This window comes from Hydra vulgaris, chromosome 01, assembly GCF_038396675.1.
Source record: "Hydra vulgaris chromosome 01, alternate assembly HydraT2T_AEP".
Taxonomy (NCBI): Eukaryota; Metazoa; Cnidaria; class Hydrozoa; order Anthoathecata; family Hydridae; genus Hydra; species Hydra vulgaris.
Window position 1 is genome coordinate 41,550,557 of NC_088920.1, and position 19,444 is coordinate 41,570,000.

The following is a 19,444-nucleotide window of genomic DNA, read 5'->3' on the forward strand; positions in this document are numbered from 1 at the left end:
ATCAATGAAAGTTCTATGCTTAAATTTAAAGAATCTTCATCGATAATATATTGGATAAATGTATATCAAGCGTGTAATCTTGGACACTTCCGCTTATAACCGACTTCTTGACATATTTTTCTTAGATATTATAACAAACATTTCCCAATAGAAGAAATAGAAATTAAAATGAAATTTTAAAACATCCGTGGATTACAAGGGAAAAAGAAAATCTTCAAAAAAATAAGAAGCAAAAATTATACATCTATTATTTAAAAAATAGAAACGAAGCTAATCTTAATATTTATAAAGAATATAAATGCCTATTTTTAAAAACCGAAATTTAAAAAAATAAAAATCTAATCTAAAGAAGTCATTAATTCTGAACAATTACAAAAAAATAATGGGTGCATAAAGAAAAAGTGGGAAGTTATAAGAAAAATTATTGGTAAAAATAAAAATTTTTTAGACATTTTTCCCACCCCGAAATAATGGAAAACAATATGGAGTACAAAGATAAATAAGATATACCCGAAATGTTCAATCATTTCTTTGGTCATTTCCATTTTCATTTTTCTAAGACTTCAAAAATAAACAGCTCAGAAAAATCATTTGAAAATAATTTTAGTGTTTAGTAACTTTGAATGACGTTTAGTGACTTTAAGTACTAGATAGTAATCTAAATTTATAAGTGTTCATTGCTTTAAGTACTAGATAGGTATTTAAATTTAGATGAACTAGAAACAACAATTAAATCAATTAAAAAGAACAAAGTATTGACGATATTTCTAGCTAGATATTTCTAATGTTGTACTTTATGTTTTACCTGCAATAAAAAAGCTTTTTTTTAATGATTTTCTCTTAAATTAAATAAGGGGTTGTAGGAGACAAATTAAAAATAGCAAAAATCGTATCTCTATTTTAAGTAATTATAGACCAATCTCAAGTCTTTCTATATTTTCTAAACTCCTTGAATTAGTAACTTACTCCAGGTTGTATAAATTTTTCAACTTTATGGTTAAATAAATAGGGAAAAAAAGTGAGTGTTGACTTTTTATAAGAAAAGAATAAATGGTAGTATCATCAGCGAACAATGCCACCTTAGCTGTGAAAATTTCTTGCAGATCGTTAATGTAAAGGAAAAAAAGTATAGGGTCGAGGATAGAACCTTGAGGAACCTCTGAAGCTACAGGATATGAAGAAAAGTGCTGTCAATCGATGACAACTATTATTATATATTATATTATTTATATACAGTAGTTAGACGGATCAGATTGCTCTCCAGAATTATTGAAAATAAGGAAAGCAGTTGTCTCTTTCAAGCAGGCTGGAAAACAAGACTCAGATAAGCACTTGTTAAATAGTTTTGAAAGTATAGGCGAAAGCTCTGGAGAACACTTCTGCAAGGCTATAATAGGTATGTTGTCCGGACCACAAGCTGTTGAAGAGTCTAAGCTGGAAATCACTTTAGATACAGAACCTGGAGTGATACGAAGGTCATGCAATGGAATATCCTTTTTATTGACTATATCAGGGGAAATGCAATTAGTGGAACCAAGAGATGATATAGATGAGAAGCTCTCAGCAAACAATTCAGCTTTGTATTTTGGTGAGGTGACAAAATTTGAACCAAACAAGATAGGTGAAATAACAGATTTACTCTTGTTATAGATACTGCTAAAGATTCGCCAGTAGCCTAATTTTTGATATGAAATACGAGATTTCGTGACCTGAGAATAGCGAGCTTTGGCGTTAGACAGAACGTTTTTACAATGGTTTCTAGTAGTATTAAACAGACGTCTGTTTTCTGGAGAATTGTTTTGCTGATAGATATGAAAGTAATGGTTACCTTCGGAAAAAGAAGAGTGAGGCTTAACTTGGAATTGCTGAGGGGGAATAAAAGATTTCATGCCTGTCTAAATTCAAGAAGTTACGTATGAAGCACATTTGTCAGCAGGAAGACAAAAAAATTTCTACCCAAGAGCCATCACAAAAAAATCACGGAAAGAGTACCAGTCAGCTTTAAGGTAGTTGTAAGAGGTACAATGATAGGGGGATTATGATGATGAAGAAGAATAAGATAATAGTTTTAGAGAGATCAAACCGTAATCAGAAGTACTTAAGGGAGATATCAAACCGTGATCAGAAACAAGACATAAGTCATGTAGATGGTTTGAATCGTCTGGAAAGCGAGTTGGAAAGTTGACTATTTCAGTTAGAGATTGAGAAAGGTAAAGGTTGTGGGCCTTAAAGTCTGCAGAGTCACTGGCACTAGAGCCAAGCCATTCAGTGTGATGAGCATTAAAGTCACCAACAACAATGATATTGGCTGATGGATAAAGAGAGAGGGTTTGGTCAATTTGATCAGAAATAACATCGAAAGGAGTGCAGTCTTAAGATGAAGGAGAGCAATATAGAACAAAGAGAGAGAGTGATAGAGTGAAGTGGTACTAAACAAAAGCACATAAAAGAATAGTCTGTGGATTCAAACTTAGTTTCCCAACAAACAGGTGAATTCTTACGAATGTAAAGGCTAAGCATGTGACTATTGAAGTCTTTACGAACTAAAGGAAGATAACCATCAACAATAAGATCACAAGATGAAACAGCCAAACTCAAATCAGTCTCAAGAAGAGCAAGTAGGTCTGGTGAACTTTACATAGAGATAAGACTCAACAGAAGAAAAGTTTTTGCAATGACCACAAATATTAGTGAATGGTAGGTTTAGAAATCTTGGAGATGACGATGGTTTTTTTTGTTTTATAGTTTTTGGTACTTTAGTCATTTTTAAATTTGTTAAAGGACTTGACTCAAAGCACAGATAGCACTCAGTACGCTATTTAATAGTCCAAGCAATTGTCTCATTACTATTTTTAAATCCTAAGCTGTAACAAAGGGTCCAAATGTGGCCTTGACAATGCACACCAAAAGTACAAACAGGGACATTATCTATGCGTAACATGGCACTGATAGTAGTTTTAGTACTCTGATATTTATACAGCTGTTGATGGAATTAGCTTCTCTAAGAGCTACTACAGAGTTCAGAAAACCTAACTATGAGCCGGTTTCAGAATCATAAAATTGAGTTTTAGAGCTTATCTGCTAAGATGAGTTTTTGAGACACTCAACCAAGAGCCCCAAGGCAAAAGTTGTTTAAAGTAGCAGTTATCGTGTCCTATCCTTTGCCTACAAAACTACAAGGCAGCAGGATATGGAACAGGTTGTACTTGATTACATGTTATCACTAGCAGGATAACCTGACCTGAAATTTAGGTGTTGTTAATTCGCATTTTAAGTATCAAACTGCGTTAACTTTGTTCTTCTAGTGGAATTAAAGTTTTTAGTTAAGATATATATGTTATTTTTACGTTATGCTTCATAATACGTGTATATTTACGTATTATGAAGCAAGCATTTATGTACTATATATGTTGTTTACGCAAGCATTTATGTACTATATATGTTGTTTACGCTCTGCTTCATAGCATGACTAACTATATTGAAAAATATAATAAATCGTGAATAAAATTGTTAAGAGTATTTCATGAAATTAATTTAAAAAAAAGTTCTCGATGTCAAGGTTTCACACAGTTTTCAGCAAGTTTTCCTTAACTATATTAAAGGTTATTTATTTTTTACTTTTATCTCGTCTTCTCAAAATATATTTTATTTGTAATACTATTTTACTTTATTATATTACTTTGTACATCAAATATATCTTACACTGCTTGATTCTAGGGGTTTTAGGTTGAGTTTCAAAAGACATGAGGTTTTTCTTCAGATTCTATTAATTTGTATATGTACGAGCTGGAATGTGTTGAGAATAAAATTGAAAGCGTTCCTTCTTAGCCCAAAATTGATATTTTCTGAAATCCAGAAATTAGCGTTTAAAAAACAATATTAATTTTATTATTTAAGCTTACTTTTATTACAAAAGTCATAGAAAGCCACGTGACATTTCATTTTTTTGTCTTCAAAATGTGGTTAATTTAATATATAATAATACCTGAAATAGTTTCACAATTAAAGCTCTTAAAGCGGTTTATGACTTGTTTAGAAATATTGTAAAAAACTTTTACAACTTTTTTTATTCTATTTTGCAAAAGTTATAACTACTTTTTATAACATTTTTAATTAGTAAACATTTATTTTAAATAACAATAAAAGTAGATAAATATTACATATCAAATGGCTCATCTTTTAAGGAAAAAAAATCATAATGAGTCCAGAGATTCAGTTTGTTTTTAATGCTGTAACAAAACAGACAACTACTCTCTTCGCAGTATGCCATCATTGGTGACACTAGTTCGAGACTATGTACACAAAGGATTTAGTTTTGATATAAATGCATTTCCCACTGGACTTTGTTGCCGTTGCAAAAATGCTCTCTATGCCAAAAAGGTTATTTTATTTTATAAATATTTTATTATATTTATTAGATTTTTTCTAAAATGTTTCACTAAAAATACAAACAATCTTGTTCACAGCAAGGAAAGCCTGTAAAAATGATAGAAGAGGTTTTGAAAAGTGGAAGAAAGTTACTTATAAAAGTAGGAAGGATTGCTCCAACTGAGGATCAATGCTTATATCCAATTTGTTGTATGGTATCAGATAAGCGCAGCCACAAGATTTTTAACTTAAGAGATTATATCATTGAGTCAAATGAAAATCTCTGCAATGAAAGATTAAACTCATTCTGCACAGATTGCTTTCAACTAGTTAGAAAGGGCATTAAGGACCCATGCACGAGAACATCAGCTGTTCAAAATGCTAAGAATCTTATTCTTTACAAGGATGAAAAGACGTCAGAGCAAATAACCTCAACTGTTTTAAAGTTTTTAGTTAAGAATGAAATTTCGTTATAATTATCCACTGGTAGATTTTTATTATTTTCTTATTTATTTATAACGACTTTCTGCAATATTTTATTCTAATTTTAGGACGATCACTCCTACTTGTAGTAATAAAACCAAAGCTCCAAACAAATAAAGCAGTCTTTTCTGATACAATATTTGATATCAAGAAAAATCATGATCTGCCTGAAAATGTTGTTCGTGATATTCTTGGAGATGTACGAAAAGATCTTGGTCGTTTAGGTGTCTAAATATTTTATAATATAACTTAAACGGCAGTACATTAATTTTTTTTTTCAAAAAATTTATTATATTTAATATATCACATTGTTTACAGTATGGTATTTCACAATTAGGTGTTGAAAAGAATTCAATTGTTACGGTTATGAAGTGGTCTCATGCTCTAGATAAGTTTTAAAGTTGTATACATTGAAGATCTCACCAGGATTGTTCAAGAAAACTGCTCTCTACGTGGATTAGATCCTATGAAAGTCATTGTTAGAGTTGGAATTGACGGAGGACAGGGTTCACTGAAGCTTTAGTAAGTTAACCTACTTTATATTACTCAAATAAAAGAAATAAAATTAGAATTATTACTCAATTGTGATTAACTTTCAGATTATAATGAATTTTTTGATGAAAAAAAGTTAGAGGAGCAAAGTAGAAACAAGAAAGACTCAGGAGTGAACAAGGTGATAATTCTGGCTTTGGTACGTAACGTCAAGGAGAATAACCATAATCTTGAAATGCCTACTAAATTAATTAATCTAAATCAGCTCAAATTTTTTGTGGCTTCTGACCTAAAGCTCATAAACGTACTTCTTGGAATATGAATAAGAGATCTTGCTTAATTTTATTAATTTTTACAAGTAGCTATTAAAATATTAAATCTCAAAATAATGAAATAAATTTATTATTGAGTCATGGTGGAAAACATGCTTGTTGTTACTGTACTGGTACAATAAGCTCATCAGGTGACTTGAAAACTTTTGCCTCCTTAAGTTCAGATTAGTATCTGTACCAAGATGCAGGATATCCTTATAAGACTATGCAATTATTCAATAATGTTATTAACCCATGTTTGCTTGAGGAAGATCTAGAAAATTTATTCTTGATACCATCCCTACTCCGGACCTTCACATGTATGAGCATGTTGTGACAAAAATTGTTGACATTCTTTTAGTTAAGAAGGACCTGAAATCCTTTTTGGACAAAATACTGTAATGTGGCATAGTTATAATGGTGGCGGATTGGATGAACCCAACTGTAATAAAGTTCTCAAATTATTAGATGAAATGATAGTGGTAACACCAATTCAGTTATACCCCTGCGTTGAAATCCTGCAGAAGTTTAGAAAAGGTAACAATCTATATATATATATATATATATATATATATATATATATATATATATATATATATATATATATATATATATATATATATATATATATATATATAAATATATATATATATATATATATATATATATATGTATATATATATATATATATATATATATATAAATATATATATATATATATATATATATATATATATATATATATATATATATATATATAAATTATTATATATCAGGCCCGTAGCAACCGGGTGGGCAACAGGGGCATTTGCCCCAATAATTTTTCAAATAAATAATTTTGAAGAAACTGACTGAAAAAATGACAAAAAAAAAAACAAATAAAAAAACGTCCTTGAAACTATTTCATGGTAGTACTGCCCCCTTAATATAATTTCTCTCCTACGGCCCTGTATATATATATATATATATATATATATATATATATATATATATATATATATATATATATATATATATATATATATATATATATATATATATATATTTATATATATTCTAATCATATATCCTAAAATTTTTCAGTTGCAAAAAGTTGTTTTGGCATGATGCTAAAACCTTCCTACAGTAAAGATATCTCGCAGTTTATTGAATCTGCTCAATATTTAGAATACTATTGTAAAGATGTGTTCAACAAAACATTGTCACTTGGTTAGAAGTTCCCTATTATTAAATACCACCTTGTAGATTTTCTCAATAGGAGTCAGAAAGCTTTTGGACTTTTTTCAGAGCAAACATCTGGGGCTGTACATAAAAATTTAACAAAAACATTAAAGCGCTATGACGTCGCAGAGACTAACAAAAACCATGAATTGAAGCTTCAAAAAGTTGCTTCCATCTACAGCTCTATGAGAATTTAAATTAATTAAATTCAAATTTTTTAACTTATTTATATAATATATATGATCTTACTTTTTAATTAAAAAAAGAAAAGTTTTTGATTTTATTTTATTTTGCTTTGTCAGTTATATACATTACAGGTTTCAACCTGTAATGTAACTGACCCAAAAATACTAATTCTAGTTGCACGTAAGCCGTATAGTCATCAAATCATTAAAGGTATTATTATATATTAAATTAACCACATTTTGAAGACAAAGATAATGGACGGTCATGAGGGTTTCTATAATTTTTTTTAATAAGAGATAGCTAAAATAATACAAATGATATTGTTTTTTAAGCACTATTTTCTGGATTTCGGAAAATATCAATTTTGGTCGAAGAAGGAACACTTTCGATTTTGTTTTTAACCCATTCCAGCTCGTACATATACATATTAATAGAATCTGAAGAAATCTTTTAAAATTCAACCTAAAACCCTTTTAAGCAATGCCTAATATTATTTTAATTATATTAAAAGTATTTCCGAATTTATAATAAAAGCAGTATATATTGTAAAAGCTATGTAGTTGTAAAAATATACGGGGAAAAAAGAAAGTAACAGTTGTATGGCCAGAGGTTTTGCAATCCGTTTTGGCTGCGGAATGTTGGATCCGCAAGCTGTATGGCTAGCCGGTCCTAGTGCAAGTCACCCAATTACATATAGCTAAATACGGTCTGGATGTAGCTTTTGTATAAACGTAGGCGCAGGCGTATATATATATATATATATATATATATATATATATATATATATATATATATATATATATATATATATATATATATATATATATATTAGGGCGGGTCATACTTTTTTTTTTTAGAGTTGCTAACCTGGCTATGGTCTAAAAAGTTGCTCTAGGTGCTACTTATTGTAATAAGGCCAAAAACATTTAAAACAACAGGTGTCTTGTACTTGCAACTTTACCGCAAAGATTTACCCTTTAATGGCTTATAGCTAAAAATATAAGAAATTCATCAAGCACTTAATATGATACAGAGTCCATATCCATGGCTAGCGCAAAAAAGTATTTTTTTGGGGGTTTTATAAGCATTTTTTGCTTACTATAAAAAAAAGTTAAAAAAAAAGATGCACCCCCTTAATTGCGGCCCTGTCAACGATAAGGGGGTGTTATCGACGTCGAAACATAAAATTCACTTAAATGGTGAAGTTCTAGATATTATTAGTTCAATGAAACAATATAATCAAACGTAATTTACAAAAAGTCTGATTTACAGCTAACACTAGGTAGTTCTGTTCTTGATGCAGTACACTGTAAAATCATTCCATGTCGCGATTCATGCCCAAAAACGGTTGAGCTTGCTGCAGAGATATCTTGGATAGCACGCTCAACTGCCTGAGAGTGATAGGGTATACCAAAAATGAAATCAAACTGACAGTGTTGAAGTTTTTCACTTTCAATAGCTGCTAGCAACGGTGGTGGTGTGAGGTTAGCTGTAGTCCAGTCAATCATATCAACGTAAGTCAAAGCATTGGCGTTTAGCTTGATACTTGACTTATCAAAAACACGCACAGAAGAACTACACGAAGTACTTCTCAAATTAATTATTTTTTCACAACAGAAATGTCGCACAATCATCATTGTCACAAACACCAGAAAGAAGAATGTTTTCGGAGTGGGCAAAGTAGTTGTTGTTCTGCAACACAGGCTCTAATATTTTCCAATCTTCTGCTCCAAGCTCATGACACTGCTTCAGCAAGTAAAAAAAGTTCTTTGCACCATCAGCGCACGAAGGATGACTCTTGATATTGAACCATGAAGGAGAGTAAACATTTACTATAAAGCGTACAATTTTGTATAGTGATGGGGAACAGACTTCTTTTGACATATACAATCTCAAAATTGTGTTGGCTTTTGTCAGCCACCTAGCATGGTTTAAATTTCCTGGCATTGCGTTCTGTAAAGACTTCATTTCATCACTATTTGTATAACCTTGCTGCACTGCTAAGCATGCTCTAAGAAGATATATTTGATCTGTACTTAGACTGTTCTTAACCTCATCATTAATCTCAACCACTTTTCCTAACATAGCTTTAAACTTTGAAATTGGTAAATCCTTGGGGTCAAAGTCTAGCGCACTCATAATTACACCACTGGAACTACTAGGACCTCTTGTACATCCTCCATCAATAGCAGAAATGTATTTCCGAATTGGTAGTTCATTAGCATGCAACAGGCAAACAAGCCATTGCAGTGGTCTTGCAACGCCTTTCTCTAATTTTCGAATCACACCATTTCGTTTGCCTGTATTGGTTACTGTACCGTCACAAACAACTGCTAGTAGCGTACTTGCTGAATTTGTATTTGCAATTATCGATAATATCTCATTTGCAACGTCAACTGCTTTACCTGTTTCTGGCATTACATGATCAATGTAGTTATTGTTTGGAAACGATACAATAACATAATGTTCTTCCTTTATGCTTCTACGTATACCAGACTTCTCAACAAAAGTTAAGTCTTTCTTCCCATCAAATCCAATACAAATTAGTTCTTGCATCTCGGCAGCATGCTTAGAAACTTGTTTCTGCCGCCAAAGACCTCTCTGACGTCTAAGTTTTGCAGGATCTATTGCAGTTTCTGCCGACAATAGCTTCATATCTTTTAGCACTGCATTCACTACAAGACAAGCTTCTCTGTTACTAATCTTGCATCTGTCCAAAGCTTTGAACAACTCCGGATATTGTTTCATGTTTCTGGGTGCTGCAACACCATCATCAGATTCACCACTGGAAATTTCATAATCAAGAACTTCATCACCCATGTTTAGTTGAAGTTCTACGTCCTCACCACCATCATCATCAGCATCATCACTCATGTTGTTGTAGATATAATTTATTTTTGTCTCATATTTTATTTTCTGATTGCGCTCAAATTTTAAACGTTTGCCTGCTCTCATTTCTTTCTTCTGCAACATACCTGTAGCTTTTATATCTATAGCACCTATATACATTTTCCTTTCAGTTTTTTGGTCCAACCAGAAAGACCATTCTGTTGGAGGTATTTTATGCGACAGTGGACAAATACATTGTGAATTCTCTTGTATACCGCTGTCAACACATTTACAAGTACATATATCAAATACAGTTTGTAATGGTTTCAAACAGTCTTGGTAGTTGATGGATGTCTTCTTAGAACTGGGATATTTAGCAAGACCCTTAACTTTATCAATCAATTTTTTTATACGATTGACTACACTCTTTGTGTCAATTACTGGGATACTCGCAGTGTTGTAGATACTTACAACTTCATGTGCTACAGCTGTCACTCTCTTCTGCATACAATCATATTTATTGTGCTTTAAGTAGTAGTCATACAGTCTGTAAACATCACTAGATGTAGGAAGTTGATTTTTTTTTATAACTGCAGGCTGCCCCAGAACTGAGTGTTTAGTCCCAAGTCTTGTGCTGACGGACGCCATTTATTAATACTCAATACAATGGAAACCAACTTGTCCAAACAATATCATATAACAATTAGAAAAGATTGATTATAAACAACTGATTGAAATAAACCCTGTTGTAGCAAGAATCAATTACCACTTTTTTTAAACAATCTAAAATATAAAACAGAACATGTTAAACACATATATTACCGTAATACAGGGTTTGATGAGGGTAAATTTACGATATGCTAGGATTACTTTTGGTTGAGTTAAGGTAATGTATTATTAATTTATGCTTACTTAGACTTATCTAATCTCATTTCATGTACCAGCGAATGTAATATAAACTAAACGCAGTGAACACTAATAAGAATATGCCTTTATAAAATTGATATACGTTTTCACATTATCCACATTTTCAACTACAAGTTGCAAGTACTTACTGAGCTTAAAATTTAAAAAATCTTATGTTCCCTAGATTTTGGACCAATAGAACAACTTTTTATGCTATAGCCACACAAAAAAAAAGTATGACCCGCCTTTATATATATATATATATATATATATATATATATATATATATATATATATATATATATATATATATATATATATATATATATATATATATATATATATATATATATATATATATATATATAGTTCTATAGTTTGTTGGCTTTAGGAAGAGCGGAAGGAAAAAAGTGATTCTTACGCCAACACATACGTCACTTTTAATTACTTTTGACTTTCGTCCAACATTTCCGTGTTGGACGAAAGTAAAAACCATTAATTTAATTACAAATTAATCGTTTTTTAAAAAAACCACAAAAACGCAAATTTAATTGACCAGAATGTTTTTAAAAACATTCTGAATGTTTTTATAACATTTTGAATGTTTTTAACAATATAAACAATGTTTTTATTTTTATTTTTTTTAATAAAATGTTTTTATTTTTATTTTTTTTAATAAAATGTTTTTATTTTTATTTTTTTTACTGTAAATCATGCGCGGAGTGTTGCTACATCGACTATCTTATAGCCTGACTCGCAAGGGAGTCCTGCTACATCGACTGACAAATAGCCTGACTCGCAAGGGAGTGCTGCTACATCGACTGACAAATAGCCTGACTCGCAAGGTAGTGCTGCTACATCGACTGACAAATAGCCTGACCCGCAAGGGAGTGCTGCTACATCGACTGAGGGTTTGGTTGGGGCAGGCAGTCTATCATTATTAAAAAAAAAAATTCCGGTCTTGCATTTTAATTTTTACTTTTTGTCAACAAAATATCGAAAAAACTTTCGGACAACATCTAAGGGTTCTATATATATATATATATATATATAACGGGTGATGCGGAAGTTATCGGAAAAAATCCTAATTTCATTGTTTGAGCATAATAATTAGTTTTTGTGGTTTTATGCGTAGGCATAAACGTTCTATAAAATATAAACTTTATTATTTGAAACACAATTATTTAAAATGAGGTTAAATGCAACTGAACGAGAATCTTTTCGAAAGCGACTAAAAATGTTTTTTGTAAATAAACCTAATATTAAAAAAAAAAAAATCGTAAATCGTTTTGAAAAGGAAGGATTTGCTCGAAGTACAATATATGATAACCTAAAAAGACTTGAAACTGTTTAATCGTTTTCTGATAGAAAGCACCCTGGTCGTCCGACATCCTGGACTAGAGAAAAGAAAGCCGAATTAACGAGACTTTTCAACAATCGAAAAGGGGTCAGTCAGAGAAATATAGGTATTAAATTCGGTGTAAATCAATCGACAATTGGTCGTCAGTTAAAAAAAATGAATATTAAATATAGTAAACGTGAAAAGACTCCAAAATACACTATAGAACAACAAATAAAGGCAAAGAAAAGAAGCAGGAAACTAAATAACCAACTCTATAACACAAAATCGCTTCTAGTCATCGATGACGAAAAATACTTTTGTTTTGCAGGGGACAACATGCCTGGAAATTCTGGATACTACACAAGCAACAAAAAGACATGCCCAGAAAGTGTTCGTTTTATAGGAAAAGAGAAATTTCCAAAAAAAATTATTAATGTGGATAGCCATATCTGACCGTGGTATGTCCGAGCCATTGTTTCGCACTTCCAAGACTGTAGCGATCAATTCATCAATGTATATTAATGAATGTTTAGAAAAACGACTTCTTCCATTTATTCACAAGTATCATGGAGACTTTAACTATTTATTTTGCCAGGTTTAGCAAGTTCTCATTATTCTAAAGATTCTCTAAATTGGATGGACCAATATGTCTATTACATTGATAAAGAATCCAATCCCCCAAATGTGCCTCAAGTACGACCAATTGAAACTTTTGGGCAAATTTGGCACAGAAGGTTTACGAGGGAGATTGGCAAGCTTCAACAGAGCAAGTTTTGATTGATCGCATTAAACTAAAACTACAAGAAATTGATTTAAACTTTTTACAGTCGCATATGAAAAGCGTCAAAGCAAAAAAAAAAAAAAAAAAAAAAAAAATATATATATATATATATATATATATATATATATATATATATATATATATATATATATGTATATATACAATGGCGGCACAATGTAAGGACAAATCCAACAGAATCTAGCATTTTTTACATTTAAGAGGTTCTAACGAAAGAGATTTTAAGAGATGTATGTTTTCTTATCTAAATTATTGAACACTACATACAGGGTGAACACATATGTAAAATAAACATTGTTTTATTATTATTTGGTATGGTATCCACGAGCTTTAATCACACACCTCATACGGCTAGGCATTGAGGCAAAAAGACCATCGATTGTTGTCTGTGGGATATTGTTCCACGCGCCTTGTAACAATACCCATAGGTCATCCAAATTGGATGGTTTCTTTCCCTCAATGCTCTTAGACATGACACTCCATAAATTCTTGATGGGGTTCATGTCTGGACTCTGAACAGGCCAGTCGAGCACGTCCACTCCATTTTGACGAAGAAAATGGGTTACCTTCTTTGCTTTATGACTGGCGCATTGTCATGCTGGAAGATAAACTGATTTCTTTGTCCAAACAGAGTATCAGCAGATGGTAGCATTGAGTCCTGAAGTACCCCAATGTATAGGCCTTGGTTCATGGACCTAATGCACCGATACAACTGCCCTACCCCGTGTCCAGACATGCACCCCCAAATCATAACACTACCACCGCCATGCTTCACAGTTGGTGCAATACAGTCTTTTTTAAACTTTTCACCAAGTCTTCTTCTAACAATCAGTCTCTTTGCCCCACAGAATAGTTGAAATAAACTTTCATCGGAAAAAATAACGTTTTTCCAGTCCTCGACAGTCCAGTCTTTGTGCTCCCTGGCAAAGACCAACCGTCGCCGGACATTGGCGGCAGAGAGCAAAGGTTTCTTTGCTGCCACACACCCTCTTAATCCGCCTTTTTGTAGTCTCTTCCGCACAGTTATGGAGGCCAAATTAACTCCATGCTCCTCCGACAGTCTCCGGCTTGTTGTGGTGCAGTCAGGCGACGATCCTGAAGTGACATGCGGACCAGCACCCAATCGGTATGAGCCGTCGTCTTCTTTGGCCTTCCGGAACGTGCCTTGTCTGCTGTAGAACCTGAATTCTGATATTTCTTGACAATTTTCCTGATGCCGCTTGCAGTAGAACTAAGAATTGTTGCAATTTTAATATAATTTTCACCATTTTCTGCCATGAAAACAGCACGGAGGCGCACTTCCTGGGACAAGCGACGATATTTTACCATTTTTTCTACAACAAAAAATACTGATATTAAATCATTAAATTAAACTAAAAATAATAAACCGACAAAATAATATTAATACTGATAGTGAAGCTGTCAAAATGGAAGCAGATGCTAATAAAACACAAAAAAATTGGCTAAAGTAAAAAAACTTGGTGGAGAATACCTTAAAACTCAATAGTTACCCTTGACTGCTGGTTCTCAGTAACCATATCGAGCTTTAGATGACCTTAAATGACCTTAAATTGTATATACTTACTCAATATGTGATTGGTAATACAATGAACACATATTTTCTACCAATTTATAATGATGACATTAATATCACAATGAAGGCACATCACTTACCTCTACTGTCTTGTTTCCTATGCTTAATATATGATAAACAACTTTCCAATGTGTTATATCAATTTATCTAAAAAAACATGTGCTTGTTGCTAAGGTAAACAGGAAGTGCAAAGATATTGACGTGTCAACACAACAGAGATCAATAAATGTAGCTATGACGCTTTCATCTGGTAATTATTTGGACAAAAGTTGCAGTGATTTAATTTCTGCTATATTTGTCCTTACTTTGTGCCGCCACTGTATATATATATATATATATATATATATATATATATATATATATATATATATATATATATATATATATATATATATATATATATATATATATATATATATATATATATATCGTTTGATGTAGTGTTGTATTAAAATAATGCAAAACTCTTATTTGTTGAAAAGTGCTCAATATTTATGGAAATTTATTTTGATTATAAATAAATCTTAAAACAGAGCGGTTTATAATTAAAAATGAAAAAGAAAAAACTTTTATTATGAAACTTTAAGTTTCGTGTCTAACGGCAATCATCAGCAATATATTAGAAAACTAAAAATTAAAACGTTAAAATTACAATTAGAATTACGGTGGCGTGAATTCTAATGAACCATGTAAACAAAATTTTAAAAGTTTTAAAAGTATAACGTGGCGTAAACGTGACGTAAACCAAATAGATAATAAATAGGTAATAAGTAATAAATAGGTAAATGTTTTTGGAACCTCATTGACCTCCACTTTCCAGTTAGCCACAGACTTCGCTAAACATAAAATCTATAGTCAACTCTCACAATAAAATATCAGCAGCATCGTCAAGTGAATTGATTTTTAAAGAAAGTATTCCTCCTTATCAAGAAGCCCTGAAAAAATCTGGAACAATTTTTTTTTATTTTATTTTTTATTTTTTGTTATTTCAGTTTACAAAGTCAGTCAGTATACAATAAAATAAACTATTAAAATACTTTTACAAATATATAAATATAGCAGACTAACAATATAAACTAGGTTTCCAAAAGAAGATCACAAGGATTTTGGCATCGGGACCTTATAAAATATAATAAAATATATAGTTTTTTACATCTTTTTTAATATTTTTTTATTTACAATAATTGTGAAGTGCAAGGTATTATGAAGAATACATATATATTAATCTTTTACACGAGTTAAACTGTAAATAATATAAACTAGCAAAATATTGTAAACAATATAAAATACAAAACGTGAAAAAAAAAAAAAAAGTTCACAAGTTAAGTTAAAATAACAAGAAATTAAATTTTTTCAAGTGATTAGTAATATTGTAAAATGTTATCTTGAGAAAGAATAAAATTTTTTGCTTTTTTTTTAAAAAGATGAAGAGAATTAGTTTGATCAAAATCAAAGTTTGGCAAAACAAATTTATTCCACAGGTGTGGCGCACGATAGGCAAGACAGAATTGATTAAAATTTGTGTGACAAAAAGATTTTTATAAAAAATTTATATTTCTAAGTTCGTAGTTGTTGGTAGGTTTTAAATTGAAGAGATCTTTAAAGACTGGAGGAGATAGATTGTTTTTCCACATATAAACAAAACATAAAATTTTCAAGACGTTGAGTTCATATATATTTAAAATTCTCATTTCAATAAAGTATTTAAATATCTCATTTCAATAAAGGTTTACAATGAGAAAAACGATCAGCAAAGTTAATTATGCGAATTGCCCGTTTCTGACAGCGATAAAGACGTTGTAGTTTACTTTTTTCAGTACTTACCCAGGCAATATTTGCATAGTTTAAGTAACAATGAATAAATGAGAAATAGAGTTGTCTTAAATTTATCTTATTGAGATAATTTCGAGCTTTGTACAAAACTCCATGGTTTTTAGAGACTTTAGAGCATATATAATTAATGTGTTGATTCCAAGTAATGTTCTCATCGAGATAAACACCTAGAAATTTTGTTGACGGGATCTCTTTTAATTTCAATATTGTCAATAAAGATTTGAGGCAAGTTTGAGGGTAAGGAATTTTTTTTCTTAAGTGAATGAAAAAGTGTTCATTTAGTTTTTTAGGTGTTTAGTTTTAGTTTATTAGATTTGAACTAGTGGGATAAATGTTCAAGTTCTTTATTTGCTGTAGCAAAAAGTTCGTTAATATCACTCTTAGAGACAAAGAAATTAGTTTCATCTGCAAACATGATGCTTATCAGATTAGTTGCTTTAGATCGTTTGAATAGATTAAAAAAAGGAGTGGTCCAAGGATTGAACCTTGTGGAACCCCGCATGTTATATTTAGACAATTGTTTTGATAGCTGTCATTACCAATAACAAATTGTTTTCTATTCGATAAGTAACTTTTGAACCACCTTAACACTTGTTTATTTATTCCATAGTATTTCAACTTTTCAAGTAAAATGTGATGGTTGACCGTATCGAAGGCTTTCGATAGGTCAATAAAAATACCTAAAGTATATTTTGGTTGTTCAAAAGATTTTGAGAATTCATTTACAAATTGGAAGATGGCATGCTCCGTTGAGTTATCCTTTTTGAAACCAAACTGATTAGCGTATATTAAGTTGTTTTTGTCAAGATGTTTGTATACTCTGTTACACATAATTGCGAACTTGCATGCGGTATCCAAGTATAAAATCAACAAACGGCAATCATAAACGCAAGATAGTTTGGTATAATCCTCGTTTCAGTGAAAATGTTGTAACAAAAATTGGTAAATGTTTTTTGAATTTCATCGACCTCCACTTTCCAGTTAACCACAGACTTTGTAAAATATTTAATAGAAACACAATCAAAATAAGTTATTCCTGCATGTCAAACATAAAATCCATTATCAACTCTCACAATAAAAACACTTTAGTTAAAACTTTGCACTTATTTGCAAACTATTTATAATTGTTTGAGAATTTTAATTTTAATTGTTATAAATATTTGAAAAATTTACGTAAAATGAAATAGAAAAATCAGTATCTAAATAGCTACAATATTTCAGCAATAAAACAATCAAACTGACTGGAAAAGTTATTGATAACTAAAAAAATGTAAAATCATAGTAATGAATGAACAAAACATCTTAATGAGAGAAACTGCAAATTTTAACGCAACACATGCTACTTTTAGCAGAAGAATCAGCTGATATTAAAAATACAATACAGTTCAAAATCCTTTATGTCCTGAAAACTCAGCATTTCAAATAAAAGAAATAAATATTCACTTATTCGCATTGTGAAAAAAAATAGAAGTTACAAAATGGACCTAAATTGTTTTACGTATAGAGCAAAACATCGTAGTGGTAGTATAGGCATCTGGGTCTGCATGAACTATGAAGGTGTTAACAATTTCAAAATATTTGTTAAAAGATTTGATTCTCTATAATATTTAGACATATTGGATAATTATTTGATGCCTTCTAATGACACTTTCCCATTAGACATGGGAATCTTCCCACAAGAAAATGCTACATGCTGCTAAGATTTGCAAGCAATTGTTTGAGGAAAGCAACATGCCTTGGCCTGCCAATAGTCCAGATCTCAATTACATAGAGAACTTGTGGTCTGGGTTAAACCACAATCTTGGTAGAATTGAAATAAACGATTTAGACCAGCTGAAAGAATTAGTTACAAAATTACTGAATAGTGATCTAAAAGTGATTACTCAGAATTTAGTGAACTCCATGCTGAATCATACCAATGAATGCTTAAAAGCAAAAGGATTTTCGACAAATTATTGTTTCTTTTTTTTTTTTTTTATGTTTTGTAAGTATTTTCGCCACATTTTTTTGATACAAACGAACACTTCAATTTCAATATTTTAGTTTTTAATTTTTTTAATTTTTATTACTTTATAACAAATTTATGTTGTGATTATTTGTTTCAAATCAATAAAAATTTAAAAATTAATCACTTTTAGTTGATAAAATATATAGTTTCTAACTTATATTCATACTAAAATAATATGATGGATTGTTATCAATGGCCAATACTGTGTGTGTATAAATATATATATATATATATATATATATATATATATATATATATATATATATATATATATATATTTATATAATTTTAAATGTAACATATAGCAGGACTTTCAAGACAGCAACTTTTTTATACCTTTTTTTTGTTGTTGTTCCGTTCATAAGGAGCAAAATAAATATTAAAAAAAATTAATATTACAGATTAGGAAATAAAAATTCAATGACTTGCTGAAGATCCTTTTCGTGGAGGATTTTATAGACATTTACTACTAATTTTAAGTTTTTGGGGTTTATCCTCTCTAACCTTGATATCTTATTGACTTAATATTATTGTAATGGTTCCTATAGAAAGAACAAAAACTACACTTTTGTTGAGTTTTTGAAACAGATTTTTTAAATTAATAGTGAAAAAAAAACTGTACACAATTAAATAATGCTAAAAAAAGTTGATTATATATAATTTTGAATATGCTGATTTGGCATTTTTGTGTAAATTTGAGCATATTTTCAAGCACATGTACAAATTGAAGAACTTTGTTTTGAGAAAACGCAAAAATGAAAGTCACAAAAACTCGAATTCCTTTTTGAATTAAAGAATCTTATTCTTATTCAGCTGGCTTTAATAACTAACCCTTTCTTGACTGCTTTTAGGATTTTCCCTCATTTTAAACTTTGAGTAAAAAGCTTGAGTTGTTTTTGTTTACAGACATCAAAAATAGTTTACAGACCCGGTTCTAACAGTTTTCTATGTGTAGGCGAGATGCAAATTTGCCGCCGCAAAAATTAAAAATGCAATAATTTCCAATTTGAAGGAAAATAGAAAAACACTGAAAATCAAACTTTAATATATTTTTATTTTATTACGAAAAATT